The sequence below is a fragment of the Schistocerca serialis genome, chromosome 9 (assembly GCF_023864345.2).
Source record: "Schistocerca serialis cubense isolate TAMUIC-IGC-003099 chromosome 9, iqSchSeri2.2, whole genome shotgun sequence".
NCBI classification, from domain to species: Eukaryota; Metazoa; Arthropoda; class Insecta; order Orthoptera; family Acrididae; genus Schistocerca; species Schistocerca serialis.
In genome coordinates this window covers 420,621,481-420,638,797 of record NC_064646.1, presented here as the reverse complement: position 1 = coordinate 420,638,797, position 17,317 = coordinate 420,621,481, and the positions used below count along the sequence as shown (strand labels likewise).

Genomic DNA, 17,317 nt, shown 5'->3' with positions numbered 1-17,317 from the left:
GTTAAGAAACAAGTGTTACTTACTTTTAAAATTGATAACCTAAATTTTGAACATGGATGCTTAGTAGTAGATGACCTGAATGAAAATTTCATTTTAGGTATGGATTGGATATTAAAAGTGAATGCTGGGTTTAATTTTACAGCAAAACAAATGTGTATTATAGAACTTGTTAAGCAACAAAGCTGTGTAGTGAATTTGTTAATTTTAAACTGTGGTGACAACTGTAACCACATTCAATCAGTGTATCATGAAAATGAGGATGTTTATTACCCGGATGAGAACTTGGGGGATGATGCAGAGGGTCAAGAGTTTGAGAAGTTAGTAGAGAAAAAACTGGGGGAAGCTGAAAGCCTAAATAATACACAGAAGGAAAAATTAAAAGAGTTATTATGGGAATTCCAGGATGTGTTTGATGATAGACCTGGTAGAGTGAAATATTATCAATGTAAATTACAGTTAAAACCTCATGCGCCTTTCTTTATGAAACCGTATGGAATACCATTTGCAAAAAGAGACGCTGTGGAAAAAGAAATACAAAAAATGGAAAATTGGGAAGTTATAGAAAGAAGTTGCAGTGCCTACAACAACCCGTTGGTCATTGTGAAAAAAGGAGACAATAGCGTTAGGATTGTATTAGACTCCAGACATCTGAACAAGTATCTCATCAGAGAAAACGACCACCCAGAAAGTATAGATGAGCTGTTAGGTAAATTTGAGTGTGTCAAACATATGACAAGCCTAGATCTCACTGCTGGTTTTCATCAAGTTGAACTTAGTCCTGATTCGAGAAAATATACAGCCTTTTTATATAATGGTAAATGCTATCAGTATACAGTCGTTCCATTTGGTCTCAATGTATCAGTTGTGGAATTCATCAGAGCATTAGATTTTGTACTTGGTCATGAAACTAGTTCAAAATTAACCATTTATGTAGATGACATTTTAATCACTGGGAAAACTTGGGAAGAACACCTTGAACTATTAAGGGAGGTATTTATAAAACTCAGAAAGGGAGGAATGACATTAAAATTAGAAAAATGTAAATTTGGGCTAGAGGAGTTAAAATTTTTGGGTCACATCATTACAGAACAAGGGATTTTGCCAGACAAAGACAAAATAAAAGCCATAGAAAATTTTCCAACACCTAGAAACAAGAAACAACTCAAATCATTTTTCGGCTTCACAGGATTTTACAGGAAATTCATCATTAATCAAGCATTAAATGCAGTTTGTTTGTATAACTTACTTTAAAAAAATGTAGTGTGGGATTGGACACCAGAATGTGAAGATGCTTTTAACAAAATCAAAACGCAACTATGTAACAGCCAACTTCTACATAGACCAGACATGTCAAGTCCTTTCTGGCTAGCTACTGACAGCAGCGATGCAGGGTTAGGAGTTCATTTATTTCAAGAAAAGGAAGTAAATGGAAAAATGGAACACCGAACAATCGCATTTGCCAGCAGAATTCTTCAAAAACATGAAAAACACTACACAGTGACTTGGGACATAAAGTAATAGTACAGACAGACCACAAAGCATTAAGCTATCTCCAAGAGTGCAGGTTATACCATAACAGACTTACCAGATGGGCCATGTTTCTCCAGCAGTTTGATTACGAAGTGAGGTACATTCAGGGAAAACAAAATGTGGTAGCAGACGCTTTATCAAGACTACCTTTGGGAAGTGATTTGGAGGGAAGTAGTGGAGAGGATGAGAAAATTTTCAAAATTATGTATCTAAAGGGTATTAAAGAGGAAAAGGAAATACAAAAAATCTGTAACGACATTAGGAGGTTTCAGAACCACGATGAAAACTGGAAACTAGTCAAAAGTTACATAGGAAAAACTGGGGGAGAAAAGGTAGAAGCATACTATAAAGTACACAAGGGGATACTATTCAGAAGACCTAAACCCGATTTAGACTATTGGAAACTGTGTTGGCCTGAGCAACAAATAGATACGCTCATTACTTATGTACATGAAAGCTTTGGCCACTGTGGCACCACTAAGTGCATCCAAAAAATACAGGAGAACATTTATTTTTACAACATTAGCAGAAGAGTAAAGAAAAAGTTATCAACATGTGACAGATGTCAGAGGGTAAAAGTGACAAACCAAACAACCAGGGGAATAATGCAGAACATATTACCCACAAATAAACTCGATCTCGTTGCAACTGACATCTACGGACCGTTACCCAAGACAAGGGGGGGTTACAGTTATATTTATGTCATGGTAGACATCTTCTCCAAATTTATAAAGCTTTATCCCTTAAGGAAAGCTACCAGCAAACAAATAGTTTCAAAAATTACAAGTAATTATTTCAACACTGTGGGAAAACCTAAGGCAATACTTTCAGACAATGGGTCTCAGTTCACCTCTAAATACTGGAAAACTTTTATTGAAGACACGGGAATTAAACACATTTTAATATCTGCTTACCACCCGTCAAGCAATCCGGCTGAGAGATACATGAGAGAGATTGGAAGACTGTGCAGAACCTACTGTAGCCAGAACCACACTAATTGGTTAGAGTACATAAATAGTTTTGAAGAAATAATGAACAGCTTACAGCACTCTTCCACTCGGTGTTCCCCACACGAAATAATGTACAACCAATACCCTGCTAGTTTCTTCACTGAAAACATAGAGTATCCACCTTGCAAAATTATGTCGCCCCAAGAAAGAGAAGACTGTGTACGGGAAACTATGAAAAAACAAGGGGAATTGAGAAAAAGGCGACATGCAGCCAAAGGAAAAGCTACACAGTTGAAACCAGGGGACCTTGTACTCGTCAAGACACAAGAGAAATCAAAATTATTGTCAGCCGAACTTAAAAAGTTTTTTGATATTTACATTGGTCCATTTGAAATAAAAGAAAGCCCACATCCTAATGCGTATAGACGTATCTTTCCCAGATCAAGAAGGTTATTTGGATTAAGAAACATCACTGAATTGAAACCATATAAACATGATTAAGCACATTTCCCTGTTTGAATTTTCCGTAAAGCATTTTATCAGCAAAGATTTTTACTGGGTGTGTCAAATACCAACTACCACTCATCCTACAGACCCTGGAAAAGTTCCAGATCTCTGAGGGAATGTTTTTATATTTGTACACTCCTGGAAATGGAAAAAAGAACACATTGACACCGGTGTGTCAGACCCACCATACTTGCTCTGGACACTGCGAGAGGGCTGTACAAGCAATGATCACACGCACGGCACAGCGGACACACCAGGAACCGCGGTTTTGGCCGTCGAATGGCGCTAGCTGCGCAGCATTTGTGCACCGCCGCCGTCAGTGTCAGCCAGTTTGCCGTGGCATACGGAGCTCCATCGCAGTCTTTAACACTGGTAGCATGCCGCGACAGCGTGGACGTGAACCGTATGTGCAGTTGACAGACTTTGAGCGAGGGCGTATAGTGGGCATGCGGGAGGCCGGGTAGACGTACCGCCGAATTGCTCAACACGTGGGGCGTGAGGTCTCCACAGTACATCGATGTTGTCGCCAGTGGTCGGCGGAAGGTGCACGTGCCCGTCGACCTGGGACCGGACCGCAGCGACACACGGATGCACGCCAAGACCGTAGGATCCTACGCAGTGCCGTAGGGGACCGCACCGCCACTTCCCAGCAAATTAGGGACACTGTTGCTCCTGGGGTATCGGCGAGGACCATTCGCAACCGTCTCCATGAAGCTGGGCTACGGTCCCGCACACCGTTAGGCCGTCTTCCGCTCACGCCCCAACATCGTGCAGCCCGCCTCCAGTGGTGTCGCGACAGGCGTGAATGGAGGGACGAATGGAGACGTGTCGTCTTCAGCGATGAGAGTCGCTTCTGCCTTGGTGCCAATGATGGTCGTATGCGTGTTTGGCGCCGTGCAGGTGAGCGCCACAATCAGGACTGCATACGACCGAGGCACACAGGGCCAACACCCGGCATCATGGTGTGGGGAGCGATCTCCTACACTGGCCGTACACCACTGGTGATCGTCGAGGGGACACTGAATAGTGCTTGGTACATCCAAACCGTCATCGAACCCATCGTTCTACCATTCCTAGACCGGCAAGGGAACTTGCTGTTCCAACAGGACAATGCACGTCCGCATGTATCCCGTGCCACCCAACGTGCTCTAGAAGGTGTAAGTCAACTACCCTGGCCAGCAAGATCTCCGGATCTGTCCCCCATTGAGCATGTTTGGGACTGGATGAAGCCTCGTCTCACGCAGTCTGCACGTCCAGCACGAACGCTGGTCCAACTGAGGCGCCAGGTGGAAATGGCATGGCAAGCCGTTCCACAGGACTACATCCAGCATCTCTACGATCGTCTCCATGGGAGAATAGCAGCCTGCATTGCTGCGAAAGGTGGATATACACTGTACTAGTGCCGACATTGTGCATGCTCTGTTGCCTGTGTCTATGTGCCTGTGGTTCTGTCAGTGTGATCATGTGATGTATCTGACCCCAGGAATGTGTCAATAAAGTTTCCCCTTCCTGGGACAATGAATTCACGGTGTTCTTATTTCAATTTCCAGGAGTGTATTTTCACTATTGAATATTAAATTTTGAGACATCTTCCTTACTTGCAACGGGCAATAAGGTGACAAACATTTATTACTTTCTTTTTGTATTGTTGAATATGGGGCATACTTGCACCAAATAAAAGACAATGTAAAAAATTGTTGTGCAAGACCCATCATTTTGTTACTATTGTTTTCTTAGGCATAAGATTTGTGTACAATTTTCTACAGCTAATCAGATGTTCACCAAGTTTGATGTTTGTGTTATGTTGTGACCAATTTAAGTGTCCAATTTTAGTATTAATTTGTTCTTGTACTATCTTGACTGTGTCTCAATGGGAGACAAGTTTTTTTAATATTTTCTTTTTTTTTTAAATGCATATTATATTCATACATGTGACTTCTCTAGTGTTTGTGTTTATATATCATGTCCATACTTATAATTATGTTCTTTGTTTTCATTTCCTTTATGTGGCTCAAAATGAGCAGACAGCTGCAATATTTTTCCTATGGACATCTGAACTGTATGTAACATATTTATGTTCCTTCTATTATCTTGATTATTCTGTGACTCAATGAGAGCTGACTTTGAAATAATTTACATATATTTTTTTTTATATCTTAAGATCGCATGTGATATATTTGTGTCTGTTTTTGATCATTTTCCATGTGGCTCACTGGGAACAAAGATTAACAGTTTTTTTTTTTACTTTCAGATATTACTAAATATTTTTATTGCCATAACACAAAGTGCATTTGAAACAACACAACTAAAATATTTGCAGGAAACAGTCATTGTATACATACACATTATGCATAGTAAAACAAAAAAAAAAAAAATTATTAAAATAGTACTTTTCCAAATTTTAACCATTTGACACATTTGTCCTAGTCGGCTAATATCATTAACATTCTGTAAATGATATTACCCGAGGGGGTATTGTAACGGAACATATTAAAGGCTTTACTTTAATGAAGTATGTGATACCCTCCAAATTCAACCAGTTTAACGAGTATTTATGATTATAGAAGAGTTATTGTGTATGTTAACAATGATTGCACAACATGTATCCATAAAAAGTCAACCCATTAAATTATACTGAATAACTGACCCACACAAAAGTTAATATCACTTGATCACTGATACAGCAAATGTCATCATGTAAAAACACTAAGTTTATCTTAAATAATTAATATGAAGTACGAAAAATAGTAGCCAACTTAGGTATTTTGGATCTCCTTAAATAAAAATCACCCAGTGAAACCTATTTGTTCACTAGGAGCGTTTTCACTCAGTATTCACGTAATCAATCCTATTTTAGACGAAAACCAATGTAATTCTTAATAATTCATGTTACTTATTTGTGCAAATTAAAGAAGTCAATTGACAAACTTCTAAAAAATGGCCTTTTTGTAACAGAGAATTATTCTGTCAAGTCAACAAATCTGTCTGTCATTTTCATAACATGTTAAATTATGTCACTCGATGCAAATTAATAACTTATCTGCACAAATTATGATAACAGATGTACATGTGACTTATAAACTATATCTCTTTTTAGTAGTTCTTTGACAATGTTATAAATACAAGCAGCAAGAAGGGTCGAGGAGGCAGTCGGAATGTCACTTTGGTAAAGTGTGTTTGTGTGTTATTGTCTGAGGTGGATAAACAATGCAAAGATCATGTAAAGGAAGTACTACTTTGTGTTGTGTCATGGTCTTTGGTGGACAGTGGAATTAAGATGGCCACCAGAGTAATAAATATATGAAGGTTACATATTTGTTGGTTTTGCTCGTTCTTTATCATCAAAAGCACATAAAAAACACGGACCTCATGTTTTTAACCCTAGACAACCAGATTTAGAGCCAGCATCAGCATCGAGACACAGCAGCAATCCAGCAAGCAGCAGCGATTACTACAACGCATTTTAATGGCGCCAACCAAACATCAAGTGCTAACAAGCTCCGTAAACGGGAGTGAAATAGTGCGATTACAGCAATTAGCTATATCAACGACTAGGCGACCATTACAACCTGGACATCCATATAGATGTCTATGATCTGGTAAATGGAGGGTCAAGCTATATTAAGCTCCCTAATGATATAGCTAACAAGAGAGCATGCAATAATGTTGAAAATAAAATCAACCAGGTTTGTTTCGCATTATCAGTCCTGGCTTGTGAGAGAAATTACAATTACATAGATCATCCTCAGTATCCCAGTACACACCATGTAGGTGATAATATTCATGGGTGTTATAACTTTGATGGTATCGATTTCCCCATCCAGATGCAGGACATACATAAATTTGAGGCACAAAATACTGGAATATTGGTTCATGTTTATGGCCTGGAGAAGAAAAGCAAGTCAGATGAGCGAGACAAGCACATTGTTGCCAGGCGCTTTCATTTCTCAAAATTTGCAGGTGAGCGTGAGCTGCACGTGAACATGCTGATCTTCTCTGAAGGTGATAATTATCACTATGTTTGGATCAAAGACATGTCTTGACCCCTTTACAGCCAGTTGTCGAAAAAGTAACATAAAAAGCGTATTTTCTTAAGGTGTCTGAATTATTTCTCCCCAGACAAGTTATTAGTGGCGTACCTAGCAGACTGCATTTCCAATGGCCCGGTAGGTGCTATCACGCCTACTGAGGAAAACAAATTCAAAAAGTTTAAGAATGCTCACCGCCAGGAGCAATGCCTGTTTGTAGTGTATGTCAACTTTGAATGCCTCCTCGCTCCTGTGACACACTGTGGAGGTAACCCTACAGCCTCACATTTACAGAAAAACACGTACCATTTGGCAGTGTATCAAACTGTATCGTCATATGATTCCAGTCTTAACTGCTACAAATGTTATGTCGGGGATAATCCTGAAGTTTGGCTGCTCACTGAGCTCAAAAAACTTTCAAGGGAAGTTGATAACCTTTACAGCAACAACATACCCCTGACCAAATCGAAGGAGAATGAAAATTTGTATAATAATGAGGAGGGAAATAACTACTTTGAAAAAAGAAAAAGAAGAAATGGGAACTGCTTCTTCCATACATTAATTAGCTAGTGTTTTAATTTAACTCTTCAAACAGAGCATTTCAGCAACTTTATACAGACCACAACCAGCTGCCTACATACTTGCAAACATAAACACAATATATGAGGCACTGAGAGCACAAGCGGACTAACCCACACTTTTTGTGAATTTGAGGTATTGACATGTTGTGATAACAGTATACGAGTATTATGCAATGCATGTTGATCTGTTTGTTTATCTGAAGGTTTGTCTAATGTAGCAACGTAAACATTGCTGTTGCACTCAACCGCCGATAGATACCGTTGAGAGCAGGAGTGGACTATGCGTCATAGTCCATTTGTGCTCTATGCTCTCCGTCCACTGCCATTGCGCGTGACGCCGGCGAACGAAAGACTTGTGTATTTAGTGTGGAACAACGTATTGGACCAGTGACCACGTGGACGTGTATTTCAGTTGATCAGCATGGCAGCCCCTGCGAAAAGTGTGGAGGAGCAATTGGAAGGTTAGTTTGTATTGTGTTCTATTCCTTTTTTGCGGATAACACTGTCGATTGTACACTAACGCGTTCATATGCAAACACGTCTAGATGTACCGTATCTCGAATGGTGACTTTGTTCAGAAAATGCAGGTTGTTTTCCATACGAAAACAGAATGACATACAAACAATACTTTATGTATTGCTATTTTGTGTAATCAAGTAACGATCACTTGTAATGTTATGTGTACAACAATGTTTTACCGCCTGCCGAGTTGTGTTGAGCAATTGCTTCGCCTGTGGATACCAATGCACACGTTGACCATTACTGTAGTGTAGTTAATATTACATTGAGGGATGGATATTGTTATTACAGAGATGTTTGCGTCCGATGGGGAAGTGCCGGGAGACGCGAGAGCGAGCACGGCTGCAGCAACAACTGTTCCAGAGGACGTGCCAGAGACGAACGACGATGCCGTGGTACGGAGCCGAGGAAAGAAGCGCCTTAGAAACGAAGATAAATGGCTTCGTAACGTTAGGAAAGAACGGAGAGCTCTAGGTCAAGAGTATGTAAACCGTAAGGGTAACCTTGTACCTCGAAAGGAATTGCGGAAAATCAGCGAGTGTACGTGCCGGTATGAGTGCCACAAACACATCAACGAAGAACAGCAGGAACAAGTGTTCAATGAGTTTTATAATTTAGGCAGCCACGATCTGCAGTCGGCTTTCCTGTTTACCATGATTAAAGTCGTTGATAAAGCACGGTCTTACGTAGGTCAGCAACATTCACGTAGGGAGAAGACGAGATTGTATTACTTGCTCAATTCAAATGGGTCTGAAACGAGGGTGTGCAAAAGATTCTTTCAGAATACTTTAGCCGTATCTGCTGGAAGAATCGATAGGGTACTCAAGAATAAAGGGGAAAAAGCCACCCCTCCTCGTGATGGTAGAGGTAAAGGTGAACCTGGTAATAAAACACCTCGCCACAAAGTTGATGTAGTAAAACGTTTCATAGAAAAATTCCCGGCGTATGAAAGCCATTATGCGTATCATAAAAATAACGGTAGAAAGTATTTAGGACCAGATTTAAATTTATCAGTCATGTATTCACTGTACTGTGCAGAGGAGCAAATGCCCGTTTCTCATTTTATTTTCCGCAAAATTTTTTACGAAAACTTCAATTTGTCATTTCATCCACCAGTGTCCGACTCTTGTCGAACATGTGATGCTTTGCAGGTAAAAATAACAGCTGCCGATAATGATAAGGAGAGGACGGAGTTAATTGCAGAACGTGAATTCCATCAGCAAAAAGCTGAGTATGCACGGGCAGGTTTACATAGTGATACATTGCTTAGCAAATCAGATGGTAACGTTACAGTGATAACATTTGATTTGATGAAAACTTTGCCTACACCGATCATCTCAACTGGAGTTTGCTATTACAAACGTCAGTTGTGGACATATTGCTTTGGCATCCACAATATGCACAATGATGATGTATACATGTTTCTGTGGCATGAATCCATTGCGTCGAGAGGGCCACAAGAAATTGGTTCTTGTTTGCTGTACTTCATACGCAGTTTTGTCAGGACTGAAAAACTAATTATGTACTCTGATCAGTGCGGAGGCCAGAATAGAAACATAAAGGTTGCTGTACTGTGCCAATATATTGTCAACAGCTCAGAGTTCTCTGTGAAGGAAATAGACCATAAATTTTTAGTTAGCGGACACTCGTACCTGCCCTGTGATCAGGATTTTGGCTTAGTTCAGAAACGAAAAAAGTATTTTCCTAATATTTACCGTCCTAAACACTGGAATGATGTGGTAGTGAGTGCCAGAAAAAGGAATCCATTCAAGGTAATTAATATGAATGCGGAATGTTTCTTTTCAACAAAACAACTCGAAAGAAACATCACGAATCGAAAAATGTCTTCTGGCAATTGTAAAGTACAATGGTTGAACATACAGTGGCTGCGGTATGAAGCAACCAACAGATTCAAAATATTGTATAAATACTCGAACCAAAACCAAGAGCCATTTCAGGAAATTGATGTGGCCAAACGAACATCCACATGCATCAGCAATCTCGAACTGCTTTATCCTGATGGAAATGTAATTACAGAGGCAAAAAAGAAGGATCTGCTAAGTTTGCTTCCGTATGTACCTCCACTTCATCATGATTTCTACAAAACTTTACAAACGTCATCAAATGCTGTAGAAACATTGCCTGTGGATGATTTTGAAATGTAACACAATGCGTAACATTACAGAAACCAATGTAAAATGGTACATGTAATGTGTACAATGTATACTAGTAATGAATACTATTGTCACATGCATCAGCGTACTAACGGACCTCTCATTGAGAATGTTCAACTACTTGGAGCGAAAATGGACTAAGCCACAACAAAACTGCTAATATTCTACTATATAGTACGTTTGTAATTTATCTATGTCAAAATATTGTTCAATAAAACCACAGTTACATCATATGCATGTTACAAGGCTGCAATGTATCACAAACATACATTATTTGTGGGCCCGTATTATGAGACCTGTTTCCTCCATATTGACTTCTCCGGGGTTAGTCCGCTTGTGCTCTCAGTGCCTCATATATTCTTGAGTACCCTTGAGTACACTGCACATAGAATGGCTACTACATTCTTTTATTTCAACTTTAAATATTTGGATATTTTCAGTTTCTTGTCATAAGCCAATATATAACCAATTATAACGTTTTGCACCAGAATAAATAAGCTCCATTCTGAAAACTAGAGATTTATATTTAATCTATATCAAAATTATATTTAATTCTAATATTGTGTTAGTGAATTTATGAATTCACCCTAAATTCACATTTATCATCAACCAGAAACACCAGTATGGAGCATATGACTGACATGTAAGTATATGAAATCTTAGCTCCCTGAAGAGGCTTCTTCAAGATATTTACTTGTCAACTTGACAAAATGTTCTTATTTCAACCTCTGTAGCAATCTTTTTTTTTTTTTTTTCATTTTAACTTCAACAAGTTGCAGATTATACCATAGGACAGAACTGAGTCAGACAAGTGCATGCAATGTAGTTGTAGTTGCAAATATGGAAAAACATTAGCTGTATAATGGAGTGAAAACAAAAAATTTTTTGTGCTGGACCTAGAATTGTGGCAGATTTCTGGCTTATTGATACCTGTCAGTTTACCATTAGCTACCTGTGTATTTTCCATGTATGTCGCCAACCTGCACTTGTACATCTGTTATGTATATTCCCGTACAGGAGAGATATTTTAATTGAAAGTCACTAGCCCAGTATTGGTGGATAAATAAAATACTGCAGTGGCTTTGTTGTTCTGAAGTACAATGCAATGTTCCTTTAGATGTGCATCCATGTGGAAAGGAACAGGCACACATTGGACAACCGTCAACTGTATAACTGAATGACAATAATGAAAATTTGTGCTGGACCAGGACTCAAATGCGGATTTCCCACTTATCGCGAGTGGTCACCTTACCATTAGGCTATCTGAGCCAGACCCAAATTTCCGTATGTTGTCAATCATGTGTCTGTAACCAGCATTCATATGTTAATTATGTATATTGCCATACAAGAGTGACATTTTTAATTGAAAGACACTTGCTAATTGTCGGTGGATAGTTATAGTATTGCAGTGCCTGTGTTGTTCATAATTATGATGCAATGTTCCTGAAATTGGAATGATCACATAGATAATATTTTGGGGGAGGCAAACCAAAGACTTCATTTTACTGGCAGAGAACTTAGAAGATGCAACAGGTCTACTAAGGAGATTGCCTACATTATAATTGTCCATCCTGCGCTTGGGTATGACTGTGCAGTATGGTACCCTTACCAGATGGGACTGACGAGAGGACATTGAAAAAGCTCAGTGAGGGGCAGCTCATTTGGTATTATCAAAAAATAGGGGAGAGAGAGATGGACATGTTACATGACTGATGATGCCAGCCATTAAAACAATACTGTTTTTCAGGGCAGTGATATCTTTTCAGCAAAGTCCGTTTTTCCCATTCACTGTTACAGAGTGGAACGGTAGAGGAATAGTAAAAGTGTTTTGATGAACCCTCTGCCAGGCACTTAAAGGTGACTTACAGAGTATTCATGCAGGTGTAGCTCAAGGTGACACTACCTCAGAGGTGCAATGAGATTTATTGTTACTTCAACTGATGTTGCTAAATAAAATGATGTACTATCGTGTAGGAGATGTGATGAGATGAACGAAAATTTTGTCATACTCCCGTGTCATCTCTCACTACAGGACCGGTATGTAGAGCTATCATCACTATCTGACTGCGTATGGGCTATTCTGATGTTGTGGTAGATAATTGCAGGTGGCCTTGTGATTGCGATTGAGTATGGAAACATAATAGCAGTGTAGAATCTTACTGTGAATGGTGTTTTGCACTATCGTCAATATCTATCTTGGCTATTTGTGTGTCAAGTCATGGCAATACAACTGTTGTGCAAACCTTATGGACAAAAAGTTCGTAATTTTCACAAGATGTGTCTCTGCCAAGTAATATGGTTCAATGAAATGTGGGCCATTCATAGAAAGAATTGCTACAGTGTATTAGAGAAGGTTACTGAAAGAAGTGCGCAATGAGAACAGAAATAACTTCATTCAAAGTCGAATTACACTAAAGTGTCCGCATTTCATGAGGTCCCCTGGTATTACAAATGGCGGGACATGGGTCTTAATGGAATGTGTGATCACCACTGATGACAGTGCATGCTCTATTGCGTCCTCCTATGCTGACCATACGGTTGGTAGTAAGTTCTTGTGGCAGTGCGTTTGATTCATCTACCAGCAGGACTGACAGCTGTTGGATGGTCATTGGTGAATGTGGATATGCTGAAACACGTTTTCCTACTGGATCTCACACGTGCTCAATGAAATTTACGTCACGGGACAGGCCTGCCCATTTGCCAAATATCCTCCTACTCCAAGAGCACCTCCAACAGAGCTGTTCAATGCGGCTGGACATTATTACTCATCAGGAGCCCTGTACGAAACTTAAGTGCTTTCATAGTTTTAAATAATGACAGTATTTGGGATAAGAATGTAGTTGGGATACAGATGGTTTGTGAACTGATAAAAATTCTTTAAAAATAAACCAAAAAAGTGAAATAATAATCATAAATTTATGACGCACGCTTTACTATATATTTCCACACAGAAAATTTGAACGAAATTGTTTCCAGAGCTTTAGTATATCTAATTGTAATTGATATATCGTATAAGAATTTGAGCTTCATGAACTTTTTATTTTTCATTTTCCTTAAGGGATACGAAAATGTTGTTGATTTAGTTTGTCCTGAAATGGTTACATGCGACTGCCTGTAAGTAAAGAATGGATATGGTAAATACGATTTGAAACTTTGTCCCCGTAACTTGCTTATAGTGACAGCAAATGCAATTTTAATTCGCTTCTTACCTGGTATTCACTAAGACCTCAATAAATTCTAACTGTATTTCAGGATTCTGATTGCATTTCGTACTTCATGTAAGCACGTTAGGCCATAGCAGCAATACGTAAATCATAATTTATGTTGGCAGGGGCTAATATTTTTGTCATTTCGAAAGACATATTCGTATAGGAATGTCAACCTGTACAACAGGCAGAGATAATGGACTACTGCAGTGGTCACCGTCATAGTCTATGACACTGATGTATACAAATTATCCAGTTAATAAGATGTAATTTGTAATAAGATAAAATGAAAAGTGAGTTTCTTGTTCGTGAGTAAGAGGTTAGCTTCACAAACTACAGGTATGATGCCGGACATCTATGATGCCCTTTTGCCTACGATAGTTCAAAATTTTCGACAAATAGTAAGTCTTAGCACAAAACCGGTATGCAGTATGAGAAACGATTAAAAATTTTCTAATGATGCCTCAGTCATCTGTGTACGATTAGCATGTCTTGAAGAAAAGGGATGTTGACTTGAGAAGTAATATATATGAATAAAAAAGAAGCCAGTGCCGAATGCACCTTTGGAAAGACAAACGTGGGGAACAAGTATAATGTCGCAATAACATTATGCCTTTGCCCACCATTAACACCTGCACCATGAAAACAATCATGTTAGACAATGTTCTAGGATGCATTAGCTATTACCACCTCTCAACACTTGGGGGAAGATTCAACTTCCCAGAAATAGTGTTTTGGTACAGCAGTGGATATCTACTATGTGATGTGCAATACCTGACATGTATTTACATTCCCCTAAAAGCTAAAGGTATCATTTTGCTACAATGGAAGAGTAAAAATAATGTGTTTCACTTTCTGACTTTCAGCAATAGAAAAAGATCAAAAAATGTTGTGTGAAAGAGCTGTTGGCTGTGGTCCAGCTCAAAACATTGTGCTCTAGAGTTTGCCTATGTCACACCAGACTCTGGCCACCAATTGTGGAAGTCGGCTGATAGGGACCGATGGCCAGTCATGTGACTGTGACACGTCATTTACTGAACCAATGATGTATGCTGGTGCACTCGCTCTGCCAAGCATGAAATGATTTCCTTTTTATTTTGACTTTTCATGTGAAATATCTGTGATGAAGCGAATGAATACAGTGTGGTAACTTAACTGGTGTGGCCTTTCTCAGGCAGAATATGTCAAGAGGGATGTTTAAGTGTTAAGATTTCCATGGGAAAAAAGTCAGGATTATTAGTTTGTAGCTGTGTCTGTGACGACCACAGATAAATTCTTCTCTATTATAAGTTTCTTTTCTCAGGCATTATCTCTCGATCTAGGACTGTTATACTCTGAAGATGGCTTCGAAAACATGAAGCTCTGGAAACTTTGTCTGTATTGAGAGTTCTGCCATAAAGAAATTGTGAGGTTGATGACGCATAACATACACTGCTACATATAGGCTAAGTGGTTGGCAGTGAACGCCTTCAAGAATGCTGTTACATTTCTGATGGAACAAGATGCTGAATGAAAGTGAATAGGCCAATGCATGTATCGTCGTGTAACTAACGCTCTAGTACAAAGCTAAAACAGATGCCCTAAACTGATCTCAGTGAAGGTTGTTACGCGAACTATTAAACAATGATACGTTACTCTCAATGAGTATTCTTATGTTGCTCAAATAATTTGTTTATTGTAAACAAAAATCAGTTTTAAATGCCAGGTAAACATTTCTGACTGTACTGATGTAGCCTCACAATGATGTAATGTTTCTGTTGTGGTAACAGCAGAGCCACAGCGTCTCCAGCCAATAGGTGATGTCTTCTCTGTGCCCGTGACGTCGACACGTGGTGCTGCTAGTGTATTGGCTGCGCTTATAGTATGCGGATGCCCACCACAATAGAAAAAGAAAACATCGTCGATGATGAGCTGCTGTTCTCGTTGCCTGGAAGGTGGGTGTCCACCCCGATACTAATGACTTTGTCGCTGCTGGCTGACCTGTCACAGGGGACATTAGGAGTGTCCAAGACAACCGAGCACACCTGTGGACAACAAAGACACTGATTTAAGTGCTGGTGCCTATGCCACATAAGTGAAATGTCAAATTTCAAGTTTTATGCCAAAACACATAGACCTTACACATAAAGAGTAGAGGGAGGTGCATATCACAAGGAACAGTTCATCAAAAGGAGTCAGTTTCCAAGTATGAAACAAATTTTAAACTGGAAACAATTATTACATTTTAGAAGTTTCGCCTCTTTAGCTGTTACCACGGATTTCAAACGTATAAGCTACAGTTTCTACATTTTATAGTTATACTAGGGGCATCCTCACATTTTAATCTTGTCATGTGGCTTTATGGTTAATGATACTTTGACAAAGGTAATGATATAAATTAATTTTTGCCTAGTGAAGTTACTAGTGCCTATATTTTGTTAATTTTTGTTTGTTTCATTGTGCTCATAATGTTTGTTACTATTTATACCATTAAGTTGCACCATAATATCCAAGAGTGTGAAACTAGCTATGGATGAAACTGGCTAATCGCCTAACATCTTTCAGTACAATCTTCTCGTACTTCCAGCCATGTCAAGAAGTCATACTTCCATGTGTTTCTGGACAAGTTGCTATTAGCCCACTGTGAAGCAGTAACCGACTGTTGCCTGGTTGCTGTCCTCATCTTTACTTAGCCATGGAACCAGCTGCGGATGAGGTCATCCACATAAGACTTTGAGGATATAGCCTTGGATACAACTCGCAGAAAGTCAAGTTGCTCTTACTACCTTTTCTACAACTCATTCGCTGTCTGTTTCTTTTACAGCAGAGCAATTCAAAGATGCTGTCTTTAGACAAGTGAATGATGTAACTAAGTACTGTAATAATTTACAAATTATCAAGGTCCAATTTTTGAAAGAATATTGGTCTACAGCAATTCAGTGAGAACTGCTCATACATTTCTGGATCGAAGACTAGTTCAACCTGTCCAGGGCACAATGAAGGCAATCTGTAAGTACTGATGTGGGGTGGCTGTACAGTTGTTGTTGTGGGTATAAAACTTTTGTTACCATTCTGTGTTTGGTGAGAACTTGTAGCACCACTCCATGACAATTACGAGAATTATGAACATTTTCTTGAAAGAGTCTAATATTCTCATGGCCCTTACAGTACAGTGCAAAATATAACATAGGAGCTGCGGGAAGGTGGAAGACTCGTGCCACTTATGATGATGTGCATGGCAGGCAACAGAATTTCAATCATTCTGATGACCAGTTTGAAGTAGAAAAATGGCAAGTAATAGTGAGGAACATAAATAAAGTGTATATAGCAGCTGCCACAGGTGACCTTGGTGGGGAGGAGGTGCACTCAGTGGGGGAACAAGATTGCTGAATAGCTTGGTTGGGCAGCTGATGGGAAGTTCTATTGAACTTTGTAAGAATGGAGACACTAATGAGTGGGGGAGACATTCCTGCACCACTGAGTGTGTGTGAAGAGTCACCTGACTTGCACCCCATTTATTATTATGACATAACTGATGGATTAAATGCTGCTGGTACTATTGGGATAGTGTGACAGTTTGACAAAAAGCAACTGACTGGAACAGGAACAATAAGAAGTAAAAATTCGTTGATGTGGCAAGTGTGAGGACTTCAGGCTCCAGAACAGTATATGAAAGACTGCAAGGAAGCAAGCACTTCTGAACTGCAAGGGAGAGAATTCAAATAAGAATGTTCATTACAAAACACAAGAGTGCCTCTGGACAGCACTAATATGATTTATAAATTCGTATTTGATGGAGATGCCAAATATGACTGCCATCAAGGTTGGACAGCACTCATGCAG

The 17,317-nt window shown here is 39.3% G+C and overlaps 1 long non-coding RNA gene across 2 annotated transcripts in view; it reads right to left on the bottom strand.

Moving 5' to 3' along the window:
* Positions 1-15,128: 15,128 nt before the first annotated feature.
* LOC126419280 (uncharacterized) overlaps positions 15,129-17,317 on the bottom strand; it is a 75,978-nt gene continuing 73,789 nt past the window's right edge. The window contains exon 3 of one of the 2 annotated variants that reach the window (XR_007575951.1): positions 15,129-15,519. This is a non-coding gene — a long non-coding RNA (uncharacterized LOC126419280). The remainder of the gene's footprint in view (positions 15,520-17,317) is intronic. The other variant, XR_007575950.1, reaches the window with a different exon arrangement.